The following is a 21,530-nucleotide window of genomic DNA, read 5'->3' as shown; positions in this document are numbered from 1 at the left end:
TTTGTATACGCAAACAACACGAAATTTTTTTAGGTCATTTTGAAATAATACATTAATTTAATTTTAAAAATACTATCTAAATAATATTTTAATCAATTTAAGTTAATTCCTTAACGTTTATATTTTGTTGGTAAGCAAAACAAAATACTGGAACCGTCACCACAGTGTCACTGTCATGTCGGGACCATCAGATGTGACTTGTGCTTTGTGTTGTGTTTTACGAGACTTTTTTTTTTTTTTTTTAGTGATATTTTTATAATGGGGTATAATTTGATGTAAAATCTATTCTGGATACTTCAAGGAACTTTTATGCTAGGTAAATGCGCATCTTTCTTTATCAGGAGGCAATGAATTGGCATAATTATGGTAAGATTAGATAGTAGGCTACCTTGTGCCTGCAATGTCTACCAATGTACTAGGCTAGTAGGCCTAGACCTAGGCCTAGCCTATATATTAGTTACGTCTGCCCCAAAGCATGGCAAATTATATCGTATCTTGCATAAGGCCCTGCCATTATCAGGAATAATTAATTGTAATAGGCCTAATATGACTATATATAGCTAGGTATAGTAGTAGGTAGCTACCTTTTGCATTGCAATGGCTACTTAGTAGTAGGTAGTATGTCCATAGATCTAGGCCAGTAGTAGGTAGGCCTAGTTACGGCTGCCCCAAAGCAAGGAAAATAATTTTATCTTTGTGCAGTATAGGCCTATATCCGTCAGGCTTTTATTTGCTTAAAAGCCGTTAATTAGAATAATACCTAGCCTATAAGCCATTAATCTCAATACAATTGGATTAAGGTAGGCCTAGCCTAGTAGTAATGGGGTAGATCGAGCTGACAGGCGCATCCTAAGGTACAGTAAGTTCCAGAAGTGAAGTGACAAATCTCAGAATTGATCGTACTTCTTTAGAAACTCGTGGGGTTGCCAGTTAGTATATTTTATTCCAATTATTGTCATCCTATTTATCTGATAATACGTACCAGTGATTAACTGTATAAGAGCAGAAAATATTTCCCCAGTGAATGATCAATGTTTCCCCGGTGAATGATCAATGTTAGTTCAATAATTGTTTATTAAAAGAAAAAAAAAGATTTTTCCCATAGAAACGTCTGCGGCTCTGAAAGTGTGATATCAAGTGTTCACCATAGAGTGGCAGTAGGAACCGAGTGCATAAGCATTGGCCTAATATTTGTAATTTAACTTTTTGTACATGAACTTTCCTGTCAGATATATACTTAGCAATACGTCTCTGACGTCACGACAGAATTCAAAACTCGCGGCACACGCGACAGGTAGGTCAGGTGATCTACCTTACCCGCCGCTGGGTGGCGGCTGTAAGAACCAATCTCCCTTTCCAGTCAGAATTTTTCTGTCGCCGGTGACGACTACACCTGTGGTTGTTACCTCCTGACAGCTTTATTCAATTCTCGTTGCCGTGGATTTATTTGGACTGACTTTCGGTGAAGTACCTGATCTTGTTGGCTTGGCATACGCATTTGTGGATTGTTTTTGGATATTGATTTGGATTCTTCTTTGATTTCGAGATGTCTGAGTTAGAGGTTAAGAAATCTTCTATGTTTAGGGTGTGCTCTATGGATGAATGCAAGGTGAGACTACCGAAAGCTACGGTAGATCCTCACACAGTTTGCTTTAAATGTAGAGGGAAAGAATGTTCTTTTGTTAACCCGTGTAATGAGTGTGAGAAGTTGGATGAGGGTGAATGGAAGGCTCTTTCTTCCTACTTGAGGAAGTTAGAGAAAGACAGGGTGAGAAAGGCTTCGTCTAGGAGTTCTAGTAAGTCTCGTATTAGCGAGGTAGAAGAAAATCCTGTTGTAGCATTAGAACCTTCTCCAGTTTCAGCTCCTGCGCCCTGCATCGAACCTAAGGATACGACTACGGAAGTGGCAACCATGAGAGCCACGATCCTTAGCATGGAAAAGAAGATTCGTTCGTTGCAAGGTAAGAGTAGTGAAGGTGAAATGTGCAGTGACCCAGTGCAGTGGAGGGTGCGTCTGATCGGCTCCTTAATGCTTCCAGGCCTAGACCTCTTCCAGACTCCCAGTCCCAGTGGAGGAGGAAAGTCAACAGCCGCAGGAAGGGTTAGGGAGAACTCCCACCGATCAGGCGTCCCCTCGGTAGATCCTGATGCTCGTACCAGGCTGCCCTTGTTCGCGCGAAGAAGGAGGTATTGCGCCAATGCTTCTCTTCTTCTTCCTCACCTTCGCCTAGAAGAGGATGGAGCGCCTCGGATTCTTCGCGACCGCTGAAGAGAGGCCTGGAAGGCTCCTGGCGCCCTTTCCTTCCAGCCCGGAAGTTTTCCAGAAGAGCCGGAAGTAGAGATCAAGAAACCCAGGAGGGAGCAGGAGTTCTCGCCTCATAGTAGGCTTCGAGCCTCTTCTCCGGTGGAGGATTTTGCAAGATCTCCAGCTCGAATTCTTGCTGGACTGCAAGCGCAGATTTCGGCGCTGGCGGGCTCCTTGGCAGAGGAACGCGTCGGAAAGACGTCTCTCTCCCTGTCAAGAAGTCTAGGATTCCTTCGCCTGTGTTACCGTCTCAGTCAGAGTCGGTTCTCTCTCCTGTATCAGGCGGATGGAAGGAGGCGCTCTTCCCTCGGCAGGCGCTTGTCGTCTTCCAGGCGTCAATCGCCCAAGAAGTTTTCTACTGGTGACTACATCTCTCCAGTAGGAAGGGATCTAGCGCCTAGTAGGCGTTCGTCTAAAGACAGGCGTACAGCCTCGTCTTCTCGCTCTTTTCCGAAGATCCTTCATTCCGGATAAGAGAGCCTACTCTTTGATGGATTCGTCAAAAGACAGGATCTCGCCTTTTGTAGGCGCCTTGAGCCTAGTAGGCGCTACTCCCAAGTAGACGCTCTCCCTCTCCCAAGCGTGGTGCGGAGGATACGCTTTTCTCCTGATAGGCGCTTTTCTCCTGATAGGCGCGGCTCTCCTTTTAGCCGCTCTGTTCAGGACAGGCGTGTAGAGCCTGGAAGATATGTCTCTTCTGGGAGACTACCTTTTGAAGAGACACACAAGTCTGGATCGAAGTTTGTGGAGCATGGTAGACGCGGTTCTACCTAGTAGGCGACCTTCTCCAGGGTTTCGCTCTCCTGTAAGTAGGCGCCAAGAGCCTAGTAGGCGTTCGCCTCATGGTAGGCGCAGCTCGACTGGCAGCCACTCTCCTTTGAACAGGCGCATGGATCCTGAGAAGCGCCTTGAGCATAGTAGGCTCTCCTCTCCATAGCAGGCGCTCCCCTTTGGAAGCCCGGAATTCTAGGAGTAGGATTAAGGATCAAAGAGCACGCACTCATCAGAGTAGGAAGGACTCATTCGAGGAGGCGTCTCCAGAAACTTTGGCTTCCCTGATAGGCGCCAGTCTGCTACTAGACACTCTCTGGACAGGCGCACTTCTTTAGAGAAGGCTAACTGCCCTCGTAAAGAAGCGGAGGGTTCTTCAGTGGATGAAGTTGAACCTTCAGAAGAGGATTTGGTGAAGGACTCGTCAGTTTCGTCCTATAAGATCCTTACAGATCTCTTCTTCAAGAGTTTGGAGGACTCCCTTATCCCGTCGCTCCTCCGTCTCCTCTCTCTTATTCTCGACTTCGAAGAAGACGAAAGTTTCCTCTTGTGTGAGGATGAAGCCAACCATCTCAATGAAGAAGGCTTTGAGAGGTTTTGGTGATTGGCTGCTTTCTAAGGAAGAGAAAGGGAAGACTGTGTTTTCTTTCCCTCCTTCCAAGCTTACGGGCAGACTGGGATTTTGGTACGAGTCTGGAGAACCCCTAGGCCTGGGTCTTCCTTCATCAGCGGATGCGGACTTCTCTTCTTCTTGGTAGATGCAGCACGACGCTCGGCTCTTTGTCTGCTAAGACTACCTGGGCTATGAACGAGCTTGACCACCTGCTGAAGGAATGTTTAGAGTCTTGGAAGTCTTCAACTTCCTTGACTGGTCTTTGGGGGTCTTGGCTAAGAAGACTCAGAACCCGGATGCTATTTCGCCAGAAGATCTCAACAGTGTTCTAACGTGCATTGATAAAGCAGTTAGAGATGGATCGAGCGAAATAGCCTCCCTGTTTGGAGCAGGGATCCTTAAGAAGAGATCAGTCTTCTGCTCTTTTCTGACTAAGTCTGTTTCGCATGCCCAAAGAGCCTCTCTTCTGTATTCGCAGCTCTCGCCTCTGCTATTCCGAAGAAGATAATACAGGACATCTCGGGATCTATCTCTGCGAAGGCGACTCAGGACATGCTCGCGCAGTCGGCACGGAAGCCTAGGACCTCCTTCCAGACGAAGACGAAGAAGGAGACTCCAGCTAGACAGGAGCCCTTTCGAGGGGGCCTCCTCTAGAGCCTCTACCTCGAGAGGTAATAGACCTTTCAAGAGAGGTAGATCCTTCTCACGCTCTGTCAGAGCTAAGAAGTAGGGAAGTAGTCCTCCAAACCAGTAGTAGCCAGACTTCTAAGATTCTCGGAAGCCTGGGCAAAGAGAGGAGCGGACAACTGGTCCCTCTCGATTATCCGGAAAGGATATCTGATTCCCTTTTACGGAAAGACCACCGTTGACAACGACTCCGAGGGAGTGGTGGCCAAGGTACAGGGATCCCATCATGAGCCTTGCTTTAACACAAGCAGTGGAACAAATGTTCGAGAAAGAGGCTATAGAGCTAGTGAGCGACCCTGGCTCAGCGGGCTTTTACAACCGCCTTTTTCTAGTTCAAAAGCCTCAGGAGGATGGAGACCGGTTCTGGATGTAAGCGCCCTGAATTTCTTTGTAGAAAAGAGGAAGTTCGCCATGGAGACGACATCCTCAGTGTTGGCGGCCTTCGGCCAGGGGACTGGATGGTGTCCTAGATCTTCAGGACGCTTACTTCCTGTGCCTATCCATCCTTCTTCAAGGAAATACCTCAGGTTCATGATGGGAGGAAGGATATTCCAGTTCAGGGCTTTGTGCTTCGGCCTTTCAACAGCCCCTCAGGTCTTCACAGGACTAATGAAAAATGTAGCAAGATGGCTACATTTGGAGGGAGTCAGAGTGTCCCTTTACTTGACGACTGGCTAATCAGAGCCAAGTCGCAGAAAAGATGTTTGGAGGACCTACAAAAGACCCTTTTCATGGCAAGTTCTCTGGGACTTTTGGTGAACTTTCAAAAGTCTCGGTTGATCCCCAGTCAAGATCGTATCTATCTGGGGATTCGGATGGCTTCTCTGGATTTTCGGGCTTTTCCGTCTCCAGAACGGATAGCCCGAGGGTCAGAGAAAGTCAAAGCCTTCCTAGAGGAAAGAAATATGCACAGCGAGGGAGTGGATGAGTTTGTTGGGGGACACTCTCCTCGTTGGAGCAATTCCTTTCTCTAGGAAGGTTGCACCTCAGAACTCTCCAGTTCTTTCTACATCGAAACTGGAGGTGTCGTTCGCAAAAACCTAGAGTTCTCCTTCGAGATCTCAAGGGAAATCAAGAAGGAACCTCTCTTGGTGGGCCAACCCTCTCAGGTTTTGCAGAAGGGGATGTCCCTTCACATTCCGAACCCCAACCAAGTGTTGTATTCCGACGCCTCGGAAAGGCTTGGGGAGCAAACGCTCGGCTCAAGAGAAGTGTCAGGCACCTGGAAGAAGGAACAGGTGACCTGGCACATCAACAAGAAGGAGCTGATGGCGGTTTGGCTAGCTTTGAAAGCTTTCGAGCCCACGTCCTAGCTTCAGCAGTACAGATCAACTCGGACAACACACGGCCCTGGCTTACATCAGGAAGCAGGGGGGGACTCACTCTTTCTCCCTGTACGAGACAGCAAAAGAACTTCGCTTTGGGCAGAGCAAAGGAAGATTGTCTCCTTACCAGGTTCGTACAGGGAGAAAAGAACGTCAGAGCAGACCTCCATAAGCAGGAAAGATCAAGTCCTGCCTGCAGAGTGGACTCTTCACGAGGATGTTTGCCAGGACCTGTGGAAGCTTTGGGGCAAGCCTCATATAGACCTCTTCGCCACAGCCAAGAATGCGAGGATAGCCAAACTACGCTCTCCGATATCGGACCCGAGGGCAGTGTCGATAGACGCGTTTCTACTAGATTGGAAGGGTCTAGACATGTATGCTTTTCCTCCATTCAAGATACTGGGAGAGACTCTAAAGAAATTTGCAGAATCGGAGGCAGCAAGGATGACGCTGGTAGCCCGTTCTGGCCCGCACAAGTATGGTTCACAGAGGTACTGGAATGGTTAGTAGATCTTCCAAGAACATTACCACAGAGGATCGATCTGCTCAGACAAACCCACTTCGAGAGGTATCACAAAAATCCTCCCCGCTCTAGATCTGACTGGCTTCAGACTGTCAAAAGTTTGGTCAGAACGAGAGGCTTTTCTGCAAGAGTTGCAACCGGCTATCGCAGCAGCAAGAAGGCTTCTACCCTTAGAGTCTACCAATCGAAGTGGGGACGTCTTTGGCGTGGTGTAGGAACCATCACTTTTCCTTCCAGTACCTCTGTTGACCCAAATAGCAGACTTCTTACTTTTCCTTAGGGAAGAAAGTGGATGGCAGGTATCAACCATTAAAGGCTATCGTAGCATGCTATCTGCAGTGTTTAGGCACAGAAACTTAAACATTTCAGAAGATAAGGACCTTCATGATCTAATAAGATCGTTTGAAAACATCCAAGAAGGTTTCTCCAGGGGTTCCGAGTTGGAATCTGGATAGTGCTACGTTACCTGAGGTCCAATAAGTTCGAACCGCCTTAGTCTGCCTCGTTTAGAGACCTCACGAAGAAGAAAATTTTTCTCATGGCATTGGCTTCCGCAAAGAGGGTTAGTGAACTCCATGCACTAGAAGGAAATGTGGGATTCAGAGGAGATGCAGCTATCTGTTCGTTCCTTCCTTTCGTCTTAGCCAAGAACGAAAACCCCTCAAATCCTTGGCCTAGGAGCTTTGCAGTACAAGGCTTGTCTGCAGTAGTGCGAGGAAGCAGAGAGGTCGCTTTGCCCAGTACGAAGTTTAAAATTCTATCTACAGAGAAAAGAAAAAAACTTAAGGGCAATGATGTCAACCTTTGGTGCTCTGTAAGAGATCCAAGGAGGACTCTTTCGAAGAATGCGCTTTCTTTTCTTTATCAGAAGCCTGGTGAAAGAAGCGCATGCGATATGTGATGAAAGTCAATTCAAAGTTCTTAAGGTCATGAGGTAGAGCTATTGCCACGTCATTGACTTTTAACAAAAAACATATCCCTGAGTAATATTATGAAGGCAACATCTGGCGTTGCAACTCAGTCTTTGCAAACCACTATCTGAGAGACGTCAAAATTACGTATGAAAAGTGCTCGGGTTAGGCCGTACGTATCGGCGGATTCGGTGCTGGGGCAGGGAGCTGAGAACATATCCTTAGTAGTATTTTTTTGCCCCCTTGTTAGGTTGTAAGTTTTTGGTTGTTTGAAAGAACATGCGGGTAGGCATGTTTTTCATTTCGTAGTCTAACAATGATTAGATTGGTTAGGTGATCGGTTTATGTTTGAGCTCCTTGCAATGATAGTGGTTAGGTTCTGTCATATAAGTGGGCGAATCCCCGTTGACAGATCCTGCTCGGATTCTATCAAGTAAGCGGATAACCAAATCCCTTTGATAGACCCAAAGAGTCTGTCAGCTGTAGGTCACTCGCTGAAGCTCTTAAGGCAACGCAGACTCATAGACAGTAATACGAAGTCTTCTGCCTATACAGGTAAGAACCAAGGTTGTATTTACATCCTACAAACTAGTGTTGTTTTCCCTTTTTTCCATATCTATATTGCTGTCTCTTTCCCTCCACCAAGGGTGTCAATCAGCTAAGTATATATCTGACAGGGAAAGTTCATGTACAAAAATGTTATTGTTAGTATACAATAAGGTTTTGTACATACTTACCTGGCAGATATATACGATTGATGGCCCGCCCAGCCTCCCCTCAGGAGACCGGTGGAAGGAAAAAATTCTGGCTGGAAAGGGAGATTGGTTCTTACAGCCGCCACCCAGCGGCGGGTAAGGTAGATCACCTGACCTACCTGTCGCGTGTGCGCGAGTTTTGAATTCTGTCGTGACGTCAGAGACGTATAGCTAAGTATATATCTGCCAGGTAAGTATGTACAAAACCTTATTGTATACTAACAATAACATTTCTACTTTTATAGCGTTATATCGAAATTTATTATGATTTAATTTGATAAAGCACAGAGAAGTTTAGCATCTGATTAAATTAAATATAAATAAGACAAGTTGGTGTAAAAAAAAACGAAATCCAAGTTATATGCGCGTTTAGCATTGGTTACATAGTTAGGCCTATTTCAAGAATCATAAAGGAAATATATTTTCCAGCTTGTAGTTAATAATTTAATCAAATTTCTCAATTGTGCAAATTTTCCATGTGGAATTGCGTTCAGGGTCGCACAAACAAAGTATTTTCGTAGGTTTCCACTTTTTTTTTTCAGTGCATAAGTGAGACTATTCTTGTCCATACGATGTGGAGTGTGAATATGCTGGCGAGCATTATTTTAATTCGAGTATCTCCTGTTATGCTCTCTCTCTCTCTCTCTCTCTCTCTCTCTCTCTCTCTCTCTCTCTCTCTCTCTCTCTCTCTCTCTCTCTCTCAGGACCTTTTTATCTAGTCAGGAATAACTAGAGGTCTGTTTTAAGAATCAAGCACTAGGCCTATTGGTCATGCTCGGGTGTTTCTCTCTCTCTCTCTCTCTCTCTCTCTCTCTCTCTCTCTCTCTCTCTCTCTCTCTCTCTATATATATATTATATATATATATATATATATATATATGTATACATATACATATATATATATATATATATATATATATATATCATATATATGTTATGTATATATATGTATATGTATATATATATATATATATATATATATAGAATATATATATATATATATATATATATATATATATATATATATATATATATATATATACATATATCATATATATATACATATATATATATATAATATCATATATATATATATATATATATATATATATATATATATATATATATATATATATATGTATATATATATATATATATATATATATATATATATGTATATATATATATATATATATATATATATATATATATATATATATATATATATATATATATATATATATATCTAATAAAAGGAGCCCATAAAAACACCAAAATATAGAGAAAAAGTACTATATTTCAGAGACTGCTGTCTCCCTCTTCAGGTAGATGAATGAGAAAAGTTTACAGAAAAGGTGGTATTTATACCAAGAGGTCCATCCACAAACAAGCCATTTAAGTCACCCCCGCTGATAATCTTCCTTAATCTTCTTAAGGGTTGGTTGAATGAAGACGTTGTCGATCGTGTCCGAAATCCATGCTCCATTTTGAGATGTTCATTACCTGCCTCTCTTTTATTAAGCCGATTCCATCATTTGACTCTTGTACCGGCAGTTGCCTGCTATAAATTACACGTGACAAATTTTCCAGTTTATTCTCATGGTTATGTTCATTTATATGGTTGAAAATAGCAGAGTTCTGTTGTCCATACCTAACCTGACCGTTTGTGTTGTATTAATCTCTGGGGAAGGGATTTACCTGTAAATCCGATGTAAGATTGGTCACAGTCCTGGCATGGGATTTCTTGTATACCAGAGTCCTTTGGAGATGTCTTTTGTTGGACGTTAATCAGGGATTTGGCTAAGGTGTTCGGGGTAAGTAAATACAAAAGGGTTCGATTTTCCCAGGGGGTTGGTTATTCTCTAATCGTGTCAAGGTGGGGAATTATTATTTTATTGTTGGGGGTTATCTCTGGTCTTGTCTTTAGGGGGTCGGTAGACAAGACAAGACCAGAGATACACCCAACAATAAAATAATAATTCCCCACCATGGACACGATTAAGAGAATAACCAACCCCTGGGAAAATCGAACCCTTTTGTATTTACTTACCCAAACACCTAGCCAAATCCCTGATTAACGTCCAAACAAAAGACATCTCCAAAGGACTCTGGGGTATACGAAATCCCATGCCAGGACTGTGACCAATCTTACATCGGATTTACAGGTAAATCCCTTCCCAGAGATTATACAACACAAACGGTCAGTTAGGTATGGACAACAGAACTCTGCTATTTTCAACCATATAAATGAACATAACCATAGAATAAACTGGAATTTGTCACGTGTAATTTATAGCAGCAACTGCGGTACAAGAGTCAAATGATGGAATCGGCCTTAATAAAAGAGAGGCAGGTAATGAACATCTCAAAAAGAGCATGGATTTCGGACACGATCGACAACGTCTTCATTCAACCAACCCTTAAGAAGATTAAAGGAAGATTATCAGCGGGGGTGACTTAAAAATGGCTTGTTTGTGGATGGACCTCTTGGTATAAATACCACCTTTTCTGTAAACTTTTCTCATTCATACTACCTGAAGAGGGAGACAGCAGTCTCTGAAATATAGTACTTTTTCTCTATATTTTGGTGTTTTTATGGGCTCCTTTTATTAGATGGAATTCTGTTGTTACAGAACATTTTTACCAGTCATAATCATATATATATATATATATATATATATATATATATATATATATATATATATATATGATGTATATATATATTATATATATATATATATATAATATATATATATATATATATATATATATGTATATATATACACATATACACATATATGTATATATATATCCCCCAAAAAACTCATACAATAATGCTTGACTGGATTGAACTGATTACTGGTTGTCCGTGGAAATATGAATTTGGGTGATATCACTCTCTTATGATACGCCCACTTACGCAAAATTCAGTCTTAAATTCACGGGTTGGGATATGATTAGAAGATTTGAGGTAAAAGGTTGAAGTGAAAAAGGTGGAGTTAGTACTATTGTTGGAAGAGGTAAAGGTAGAGGGGGGGAGGGGTGGTGGTGGGGTCGTCGTCTCCTACTTAACCAGGTGGTGATATTACGGGCGTTCTGGTTGCTTACGACCGTCTTTCTTATTTTTTGTATAGCGGCGAGTCTGTTTCCCAGGTGCAAGGACAGGTCCTGGTATCGGTCCTGAAGGTTCTATCTTTGCCTAAATAACAGACAGTGGCCCTGCATTGTAAGCCTTGCAATGCCCGGAACTAGGCCTAGAGTCACCTGAAGGTAGCAGCAGCAGTTAGAGCCTTTTTCAAAGATGGTGTTTTATGCTCGGTCCTAGAAGCTAGAATCAGAACGACCAACCACACCCAACTTATCTATTGAATCTCGGTGCATTCATGGTTGATTATGTTTAATGTCGCGGAGATTTTCCCTTTACATTTTAATGATGCTTGCATGGTTTTATGCATCTTCGCTAAAATAATTGATAAAGACCTCTACTCCGGTGTCAGGACGCGTTATAATGTACTTTTCTTGGGGTTGTACACATTGATCGTACATGGTCCACCCCTGTACCATGCGGTTGTTTACCCTAGTGGGTGGAATGATATAGATCATTATATTTGATTAAGATTACATTGTATTGACCAGTTAGGTATGCCCAAAGGTATGTTGAACTGGCTGGTCTAATTAGCATTTTCATCAGGTGTAGCCTAATAGGCCTAGAAACTGTATTGCTAAAGGTGCATAGCCCTATGTATCGTTTAATAGTTAAGAATGCAGCAATTTCATATTTGTCCTTATTGCTTATTATTTTCATGGTAATTCTATACACTTTATTTCCTTTATTTTCCGGCTTTTTCTGGCTGTTCAAACATTATAACTCCCTCTTTTTCACTCTCATGAGCTCTGAATGGCTGAAGTGCTTGGCTTGACAGCCCATATTTCATAAAATAACACCCAACCCACAACAAATGAATATTGATATTATGGCAGCCAAGAAAATTCATAAATTGTTTTGGGTTTTAAGCGAGCATTTCTGCCACAAAAATGATTTTTATGCATGACACTTACCTGGCAGGTATATATATAGCTTATCCTCTTGACGCACTGGCAGAATTTCAAACTCGCGGCAACCGCTAGTACACTGGTAGTTCAGGTGATGGCCACCCCGCTCCCGTGGCGCTGGTACTTGGAACTATTCCCATTTTCCTCAGATTTTCTCTGCCAGCCGAACGGCAACATCGTTGTTGGTTCTCTGTTGGAATTTCCTGCTCGTTATCTGACTTTTGGATATTGGTATCGTATTCAGGAAGTTAGAGTGGCAATCGCAATTGTTTTGAATTTGTCTAGTATGTCTGATTCAGGAAGTATGTTTAGAGTTTGTGTGAAAGAAGGGTAAGGTGAGACTGCCGAAATCATCGGTAGATCCACATACTATTGTAAGAAGTGTCGTGAGTTGTATGTACGTGGACAATAGGTGTAATGAATGTCAGTGTCTGAATGAGAAAGCGTGGAAGGCTCTTATGAAGTATGTGGAGAGATTGGAAAAAGATCGGGTTAGAAGATCTGTATCTAGGAGTGAGAGATCGGGATCTCGAGTAAAACCTTTGGATGATTCCTTGCATGTGTCTTCTCCAGCTCATTCACATGTAGATGTAGCACCTTTCCCCAGGTTTCTCCTGCTCCAGTTGCTGTATCTGAGATACTACGGATCCACAAATAGTGAAAGTGTTCGCTGCCCTTGCGTCCATGGGAGACCAAATTAAACGGTTAACGGACAAAGTGGAAGTGTGGTGACAGTGTTGTGGAGGGGCGTCGTCTGATCGTCTCTCTCGTGCTCCTAGACCTAGACCTCTGTCAAGCTCCCAGACCCAAGGGAGAAGGCATGTCGACAGTCGAAGGGAGGCGAGAGGGGTTGACATGCGATCAGGCGTCCCTTCAGGCAGTCCTGTTGAGACGTCCCAGGCTGCTGCAGTACGCCATAGAAAAGGCGATACTGGGAAGTGCGTTACTCTTCGGATAGTTCGGCCTCGGGAAGGAGCAGACGATTCGCGGAGGTATCGCGTCCTCTCAAGAGGTCATACTGTCCGGTCCTCTTCACAGGAGGAAAGGGCTTTCGACCAGGAAGGGTGGAGTAGCTGAGATTTTTTTCATCGGAGGATGAAGAGATGATACCTATCAAAAGGAAGAGGATTTCACGTCGGCTGGAAGTTCGCTCGCCGCCTCGTGTGAGCCCGGTGCGTCCTCGATCTCCTCATCATCAGGAGTCTCGTAAGGAGGCGGGGACGAAGGAGGTGCTGCGGGATATGCAGCAGAGATGGCAGTAATTGTGCAATCATGGGAGAAGCCGAACAACCTTCGGTTAGAGTAAGGACTCGTCTCTCCGGTTAAGTCCTCCAAGAGGACGCAGGACGTACAACGCGATCCAGGACGCAGTGCGTCCTGTAAGAAAGGACGAAGTTCAGGACGCAGGACGCAAGAGGAGAAGTGATGGACGCAGCGTGGACGCATACGTTCAGGAGGAGCGAGGACGCAGGCGGCAGCAAGTCAAAACATTGTCTCGACAAGGAAGAGAGGAGTTTTGTAGGGAGTCAGTGCCACATTCACTTTCTAAAACAGCAGCTGCATAAGGACTCTGATTGGGAGAATCAGCAGGATTTTGGTTTGCAAGATATTTCTTCGCAGGAGGAAGAATTTGCGGAGAGTACGGAAGAGGACAAGACGGAAGCGCCTTCTTCGGATTACAGAGGCTAAACAGAGTGCCTTCTTTCTCTGTTTGAAGGAGATTTTCAACCTTCAGGCCCGCCATCGCCTTTGTCGCAATTTTCAAAGACGAAGAAAGCCAAGAAATCGTCGTTTTTTTTGAAAATGACTTTGTCCATTTCGGCCAAGAAAGCCCTTCAACGAGTAAATGAGTGGTTGAAGGAGAAGAAAGAGAGTCGGGCAAAGACTTCTTTTGTTTTTCCTCCGGCCAAGTGGCTTCGAAGTCTGGTGTTTGTATGCTACGGGGAAAGTCTTGGCCTGGGAGTACCTGCCTCCTCCCAGGGAGACTTTTCAAACATAGTGGATAGCTCCCGTAGACATGCTTTGCATTCAGCCAAAGTGTGGTGGACTTCTTCGGAGTTCGACCAATTTACTCAAAGGTATCTTTAGGACTTTTGAGGTATTTAATTTCTTGACTGGTCGTTGGGGGCCCTGGCTCGGACTTCGGAGATGGAAGAGTCGTCAGTATCCGAGTTGTCGAGAAAGCATCATGTCCTTGTATAGATAAAGCCTTGAGAGATGGAGCTAATGAATTGGCTTCAATATTCACAGCAGGCGTCTTGAAGAAAAGACATCTATTATGCTCGTTCGCTGCTAAAGGAGTGTCGAACGCGCAAAAGTCGGAGTTGATGTTCTCTCCCCTGTCAGGACAGCTCTTCCCTCAAGAGATCATTAAGGACATCTCTCTCCCTCACTCAGAAGGCTACCAAGATCTTCTTACGTCATCTGTGAGGAAGTATTTACCTTCTAAGGTCATGAAGAAGACTACGAAAGATACGAAGACAGCACAGCAGCCCTTTCGGGGTAGGACTTTCTCCGACCAGCATTTAGAGGGAAAAGAGTTCCAGCCAAAAGAGGTGCTAAAACTTCAACGAAACAATGAGTCAAAAGTCCTCCAGACTTGTGTAGGGGCCAGACTTTTGGACTTCTGGGAAGTCTGGCAAAACAAAGGAGCGGATCCTTGGTCCGTAAAAGGTAGCGAAGGAAGGGTACAAGATCCCCTTTCTCAAGAAACCACCTCTCGTACAGCTCCGAGAGCCCTAGGGGCTCACTACATCGATTTAGAGAAGAGAGAGGCTCTTTGGCATCAGGTCGTCACCATGATGAAAAAGGGGCAATAGAACCGGTTCTGGATTGCAAATCCCCAGGTTTTTACAACCGTCGTTTCTAGTACCGAAATCATCAGGACGGTTGGAGGCCGGTACTGGACGTAAGCCAGCTAACTTGTTCGTAGGAAAGACCAAGTTACGATGGAGACGAACGATTCAGTACTGGCAGCGGTACGACCAGACGATTGGATGGTAACACTGGACCTTCAGGATGCGTACTTCCATATTCCAATTCATCCAAGGTCCAGGAAATATCTGAGATTCGTAATCCAGGGGAAGGATTTATCAATTCAAAGCCCTGTGTTTCGGGCTGTGCACGGCGCCTCAAATTTTTACAAGAATGATGACGAATGTGGCGAAGTGGCTTCATTTGGCAGGAGTCAGAGTATCTCTCTACCTCGACGATTGGCTCATAAGAGCACAATCAAAACAGCAATGTCTGGAGGACACGAATGTAACATTGGATTTAACCCAGCAGCTGGGTCTGAGGTGTGAACCTGGAAAAGTCACGACTGATCCCATCTCAGGAATAGTTTATTTGGGGATTCGGATATCCTCAGTGACTTTTCGGGCTTTTCCGTCACCCGAAAGGCAGACCATGTGTATACGGAAAGTGGAAGAATTCCTATTGAAAGACCAATGCTCAGCGAGAGAGTGGATGAGCCTGCTGGGGACACTCTCTTCGCTAGAGCGGTTCATTTCACTAGGGAGACTTCACTTGAGGCCCTTACAGTTCTTTCTGAACGAGTCTGGCCAAGAAGATCGCAACCAGATTCCTTCGGTTTCCAATTCCTCCAAAGATAAAGGAGGAACTAAAGTGGTGGCTAGTGCCGGAGAGGTTGTCAGAGGGTACGTCACTCCAGCAGAAGATCCAGACCGGATATTATTTTCCGACGCGTCAGACGCAGGCTGGGGAGCGACGCTGGGCCCTCGGGAGGAGTCAGGCCTTTGGAGCGAAGAAGAAAAGGCATGGCACATAAACAGGAAGGAACTGATGGCGATCTTCTTGGCTATGAAAGCGTTCACGAACCGTGGATCAGCGGCAAAGTAGTGCAGATCAACGCGGACAATACCACAGCTCTGGGCGTATATACGGAAACAAGGAGGAACAATCACTCGGTTGTCTCTTTGCAACCTGGCGAAGGAGATTCTTCTTTGGTCGCAGAAAGAAAACGTCACCCTGCTCACCAGGTTCATTCAGGGAGAGAAGAACGTCAGGGCGGATCTGTTGAGCAGGGACGGACAAGTGCTTTCCACGGAGTGGATGTTGCATCGTCAAGTATGCCAGAGACTGTGGAAGCTTTGGGGCACTCCAGTAGTGGATCTTTTCGCTACCGCGGCGACGAAGCGAGGTTACCGAACTACTGTTCTCGATCCCGGACCCTCTTGCAGTCGCAGTCGATGCCTTCCTACTAGATTGGACGGGGCTAGATGCGTACGCTTTTCCCCCGTTCAAGATTTTAGGAAAGGTAATGAAGAAATTCAGGGAAAGTCGAGGAACAAGCTCAACCCTGATAGCCCCATATGGCCGGCCCAAACGTGGTTCACAGAGGTACTGGAATGGACAGTAGATTCCCCGAGAAGTCTACCCACGAGAGTAGATCTTCTCAAACAACCCCACTTCGACAGGTTCCACAAGAACACCCTCGCTCTGGGTCTGACTGCGTTCAGACTATCGAAAGACTTGTCAGAGCGAGGGGGTTTTCTAGAGAAGCAGCGAAGGCAGTGGCAAGAGCACGAAGACCATCGACTATCAAAGTGTACCAGGCGAAGTGGGACAACTTCCGTAGATGGTGCAAGAATCGGAAGATTTCTTCATCCGTACTCTGTGACTCAGATTTGCAGATTTCCTGCTATACCTGAAGAAAGAACTAGGTTTGGCTAATCAGACGATTAAAGGCTATAAGTGTATGTTGTCTGCAGTGTTTAGACACAGAGGTTTAAACCTGGCCAATGACGCAGATCTTAGAGATCTCCTCAGATCGTTTGATACAAAGAAGGATCGACGGTGCAGAACCCCTTCTTGGAATTTGGACGTCGTTCTCAAATTCTTGGAGACGGATAAGTTCGAACCTATGGGCAGTGCACCGTTGCGAGAACTAACTAAGAAAACTATTTTCTTAGTAGCTTTAGCTACAGCTAAAAGGATTAGCGAGCTGCAAGCTATTGACAAGCAAATAGGTTGGAAAACACAACAAAGCAGTTTGTTCGTTTCAACAGGAGTTCTTAGCAAAGAATGAGAATCCTTCGCATCCATGGCCAAGATCATTTGAGATTGAAGGACTGGCTGATATGGTAGGTCAAGAGCAAGAAAGGGTTCTTTGCCCAGTAAGAGCCTACGGTTTTTACGTAGAAAGAACAAGAGGCATTAAGGGGAACTTCAGGTTCGCTGTGGTGCTCTGTTAAAGATCCTACTAGACCTATGTCTAAAAACGCAATGGCTTTCTTTGTAAGAGAAGTCATTAAAGATGCTCATTTGCTTTGTCAAGAAGAATGCTTCGGTGTAATTAAAGTTAAAGCTCATGAGGTGAGAGCAGTAGCTACGTCCTTAGCATTCAGAAAAAATTTAGCCCTCAAGGACATTATAGATTCAACGTATTGGAGGACAAACTCTGTGTTTGCTCGCATTACCTTAGAGACGTGAAGACAACTTTTGATAATTGTCAAACGTTAGGCCCGTATGTATCCTCAGGTACAGTACTGGGCAAAGGAGTTTCCACCCCATAACCTAATAACATGCTAGGTTTTATTTAATTAGGTTATAGTGTTTTTATGGTTGTCTGAGGAGGTTAAAGACCAACTCAGTCTGGTGATTAGTGTGTATTATATGTGTGTGTGGTTCAGGTGACTAACTTTCCTAGCATGAATGCCCGTGGTGAATGAGGGCTAGGGTTCTCTGTCAACGAATTGGTCACGTCCAGTTGTCAGGCCCTTATTGTTAGCTTTCTCAACAAACAGGTCACGTCCTAGTTGAGAGCTACTAAGGTTTAGCAGGCTAAGAGGCAGGACACGAAGTCAGCTACCTTAGCAGGTAAGGAAACATAATACATAGTTCTAAAAATTTTGGTTAAATTTTGAATTATGACGATGTTGCTGTCTATGACCCACCTCCAAATGTGTCAATCAGCTATATATATACCTGCCAGGTAAGTGTCATGCATAAAAATGGTATTGTTATGATACAATAAAGTTTTATGCATACTTACCTGGCAGGTATATATAATTAAATTCCCACCCTCCTCCCCTCAGGAGACAGGGTTCAGAGAAAATCTGAGGAAAATGGGAATAGTTCCAAGTACCAGCGCCACGGGAGCGGGGTGGCCATCACCTGAACTACCAGTGTAACTAGCGGTTGCCGCGAGTTTTGAAATTCTAGCCAGTGCGTCAAGAGGATAAGCTATATATATACCTGCCAGGTAAGTATGCATAAAACTTTATTGTATCATAACAATACCATTTTGTTGGTCAGTATTTGAATTCCTGTCAAATATTCAAGATAACTATTAGGTACTATTTAATTAATTATCTTTTTTGATAGCTGTATGCAATTACTATTTTCACTAATATTCTCCCCTTTTCTTTCACAGCTTCCACACACTTCAGGAAGGTAGGTCCACCATGATGCAGTGAGCCTAGAGTTTTAGATTTTGTCTGTTACTGAATCAATCATTTTACCTCCTGAAGAAAATTTGAAGTGATGTTTTGGTTACGAAGCACTTTACAAAATGTGGTTCATATTGTTTATGTTCACTTTGTCGCGTACGTGGTTTAATGTGTGGTTTTTAAGTGTATATCGAACAAGATGTTTTGTACCATACATGGTGCATGTTATGTATACTGTGTGCTCCCAAGGTCTGTGGTGACATTGAAGACATATTGACTATTTACTGATCAAGTTGCTATTATTTGTAATGCCATGTTGACATATGCTGTTGTATTTTTTTTATTTTGTAGTAGGATTGTGATAAATTGTCATAGTGTGTTATGTGATGTATTGCTCCATTATTTATGTTAATCTTGTTATTAGATATAATTAATTGTGTTGTTAGTAGAATTTGCTTGGTAGTTAAGGCTCACTGTATATGATGCAACCTTGAAGGCTCCTCCTTTAAAAAAGCTATAATTGTTTCAGTAATGATTTTATCGTTTTGAAATTCAAAATGTCCTTTATTTCAAATGAAAGTTGCGAATTCAGTGCAGATTGCTTCACTTGATAGCAAATGTGTAATTGAAAATGCTGTAAACCTTCATTTAACAGAGGAAGAGAACGGTTGAGGAGTTATTGTCTGTTAGTTGCTGTTTGCTTCATTAGATGCTTGCCTAGCTCTAGTGTGGTGGTTTCCCCATTTGCTAGGATCACTTGCTCGCTCATTCAGCTTTCCCTTGCTTGCGTCCCTGTCTGCTTAGATCCAGTTGCTTACTTGGCATTCGTGCTGCGTTTGTATGTGTTGGTTCTTGTTCCCCTGTAAAATGAATTGGGTTCATTACGTTTTGATCTTTCAAACAAAGTCTTTGACATTTTTAAGTCTTATATTTGAATTAATAAACAGTTTTGAATATTTGTTTATAAACTGGTCTGAATATGTTTTAAAAATACCAGGAGGCAATAAAGTATGAGAAACAGAGACTAATATTTGAGAGAAAATTGAATTATTTTCCTTTCCAACATCTTTGAAAGACAGTGCTCATAATTAAGCAAAATTAATTTCTGTAATGACAATTGTTTGCATCAGATTAGTTCTTGTTTATTTTTTTATTATGTGTAGAAATTTGGCTGCCATTTGCATTTTTAATTGCTGAAGAAGGCCTTCAAGGTTCCATCCATGGTGAAAGAAACTTGGAGGTTGGCTGCAGTTGGTGAGTGTTATATATAATATTTTATTTGGTGTTTACATTTTCTATTGTTATCTAACCTTAATAACATGTTTTTGTGCATATTATTTTCAGATTTTTTTTTCAGATTTCAAAATTTGTGATTTGATATTTGTTAACCTCTTGTTGGTTTGGTCTCTTTCAATCTGTAGGAAAGAAAAGCTTTTGTGGTCCAGTTGCATAAATTTCAACTACATGCTGATTCTGTTATAGATATTTACCAGAAGTCTCCTAATCAGTGGCATTTTTTATTTTGTTATAATGTTTATTAGTTCTTCCCTTGCGTTGTGGCTTAGTCGAATTGTGTGTGATTTTGTGATAAATATTTTTTTTAAAGTAACTAAATTACTGTTAATGGCTTACTGCTCTTGTGCTTAGGATTATGTGAGCGAATGAAATAAAATGAGGTATTTACTCGAAGCGTTAAATTAATTCGTAAAAAAAAAAGCGCACAAAGCCTAGGAAGGGTAGGGTGGGGTTGGGGAAGAATTTTAAGTGGCCTCTGGAAAGTTTTTGTTTCTTGTCAAAAAACTCTTTCAACCTGTGATAATGATTTTACATGAAGCGTTAGATTAATAATAAAATAAAAAGGGCGCAATAGGCCTAAGAGAGATAGGGTTGGGGTTCTGGGTAGGTGTGACGGGGTCGGGTGGGAAGGACTTTGAAGGGGAATTTGGCATTTAGAATCCTTTTGCAAATCAGGCCTGTGCAGCCTGTGAGTTGCACTGAGCTATTTAGGGGTTGAGTTGTCATAGACTGGGAATGAAATAATTAAGCTACATTATGGAGTTCAGTTACTAAGGTTAAGCAAATCACATCATGCATGTTAGTCAGGTTATGTCAGTTGGCTTAGGTTAAGTACACCCAGCCTGTACTCCATAAAGGTCAGATTTGTGGTTGTGTCTGTTGACTTAAATCAAAGATGTATAGACGGTGTGGCGACTCATCAAGCCTGATTCCAAGAGCTCTGGCCTCCATGTCTCTGCTGTATGTGGTAAGTTCATTTACAATACTCTTCAGACTTTCTGTTCTACTGGAAGCTAAGGAAAAATTTCTGATGTTGCTTGTTAATAAATGAAAAAGTAAAACACTGAAATTTTCTCTAAATTATTTAAAGTATGAATACGGTAAAAGGTTGCAATGTATAATTTCATTGTAATTGCGATATATTATAATACCTATTGGTAATTGGCATAATATTATTTGGTATAATATTAATTTTAATCAATAAAGCTTAATAGGATTGAAAATAAACAAGTGCTGATTAATATTATTAAGCACTCTTTTTTTTTTCTCACCTTCTCCTTTGCTTCTTGGTAGTGTGGAATGGTCTCTTTATAACTCTTTAAAGTAGATAACAGCTAATGTAAAGAGAAATTTATTTTTAAGTTGATAAGATATATTAAGAAGTTTGAGTGGTTTACCTATCATGTGACTGGTCTTTTTGATTTGGGTTACATTTGGTTATGATAGTACATTTTAATGAGGCTCTTAAAATATTTTTCTTAGGTTGTATGGTAACTTTAGTGAGATTAATTGCCCATTTCTTTTAATCTGCAAAGAAGATTCACCTAAAATTTGGAAAATTGCTATTGATATCAATTTTGCACATATATTTTTTAATGACAACCAGTGTTTATGAATTTCCTTAAATTTTATTTTGTTGATTTTGCTTTTTAATATGTCCTTTTGTTCTGTTACAGGCTAACTGTAATGAAGCAAACTGGGAATTTTCTTCAGTTGTAGCATACACACAACTAACCGGGAATCCCTTTATAAAGTAAACATCAAGTAAGTGTCTTCTATTTTACATGGTTTTGTTCATTTGAGTACCGCGCTCAGTGAGGCTATTTTCCACGAGGCTGGTTTTTTGTGTCCGTTCTTGTTAGCAGTATTACTAAGGTTTTT

General features: G+C 42.6%; 1 protein-coding gene across 4 annotated transcripts in view; it reads left to right on the top strand.

Annotated features, from left to right (window-relative positions):
* The first annotated feature begins 191 nt into the window (after positions 1 to 191).
* Positions 192 to 21,530, top strand: part of LOC135218380 (octopamine receptor beta-2R-like) — a 622,548-nt gene continuing 601,209 nt past the window's right edge. For 2 of the 4 annotated variants that reach the window (XM_064254659.1, XM_064254654.1), the window contains exons 1-3: positions 192 to 316; positions 18,338 to 18,357; positions 21,326 to 21,413. The gene's annotated coding sequence lies outside the window, so the exon portion shown is untranslated. Of the gene's footprint in view, positions 317 to 18,335; positions 18,358 to 21,325; positions 21,414 to 21,530 lie in introns of those variants that run through there. The other 2 variants (XM_064254660.1, XM_064254664.1) reach the window with 2 other exon arrangements.

This window comes from Macrobrachium nipponense, chromosome 9 (genome assembly GCF_015104395.2).
Source record: "Macrobrachium nipponense isolate FS-2020 chromosome 9, ASM1510439v2, whole genome shotgun sequence".
NCBI lineage: Eukaryota > Metazoa > Arthropoda > Malacostraca > Decapoda > Palaemonidae > Macrobrachium > Macrobrachium nipponense.
Note: the sequence above shows the minus strand (reverse complement) of the source record. Positions and strands in the feature narration are given on the sequence as shown.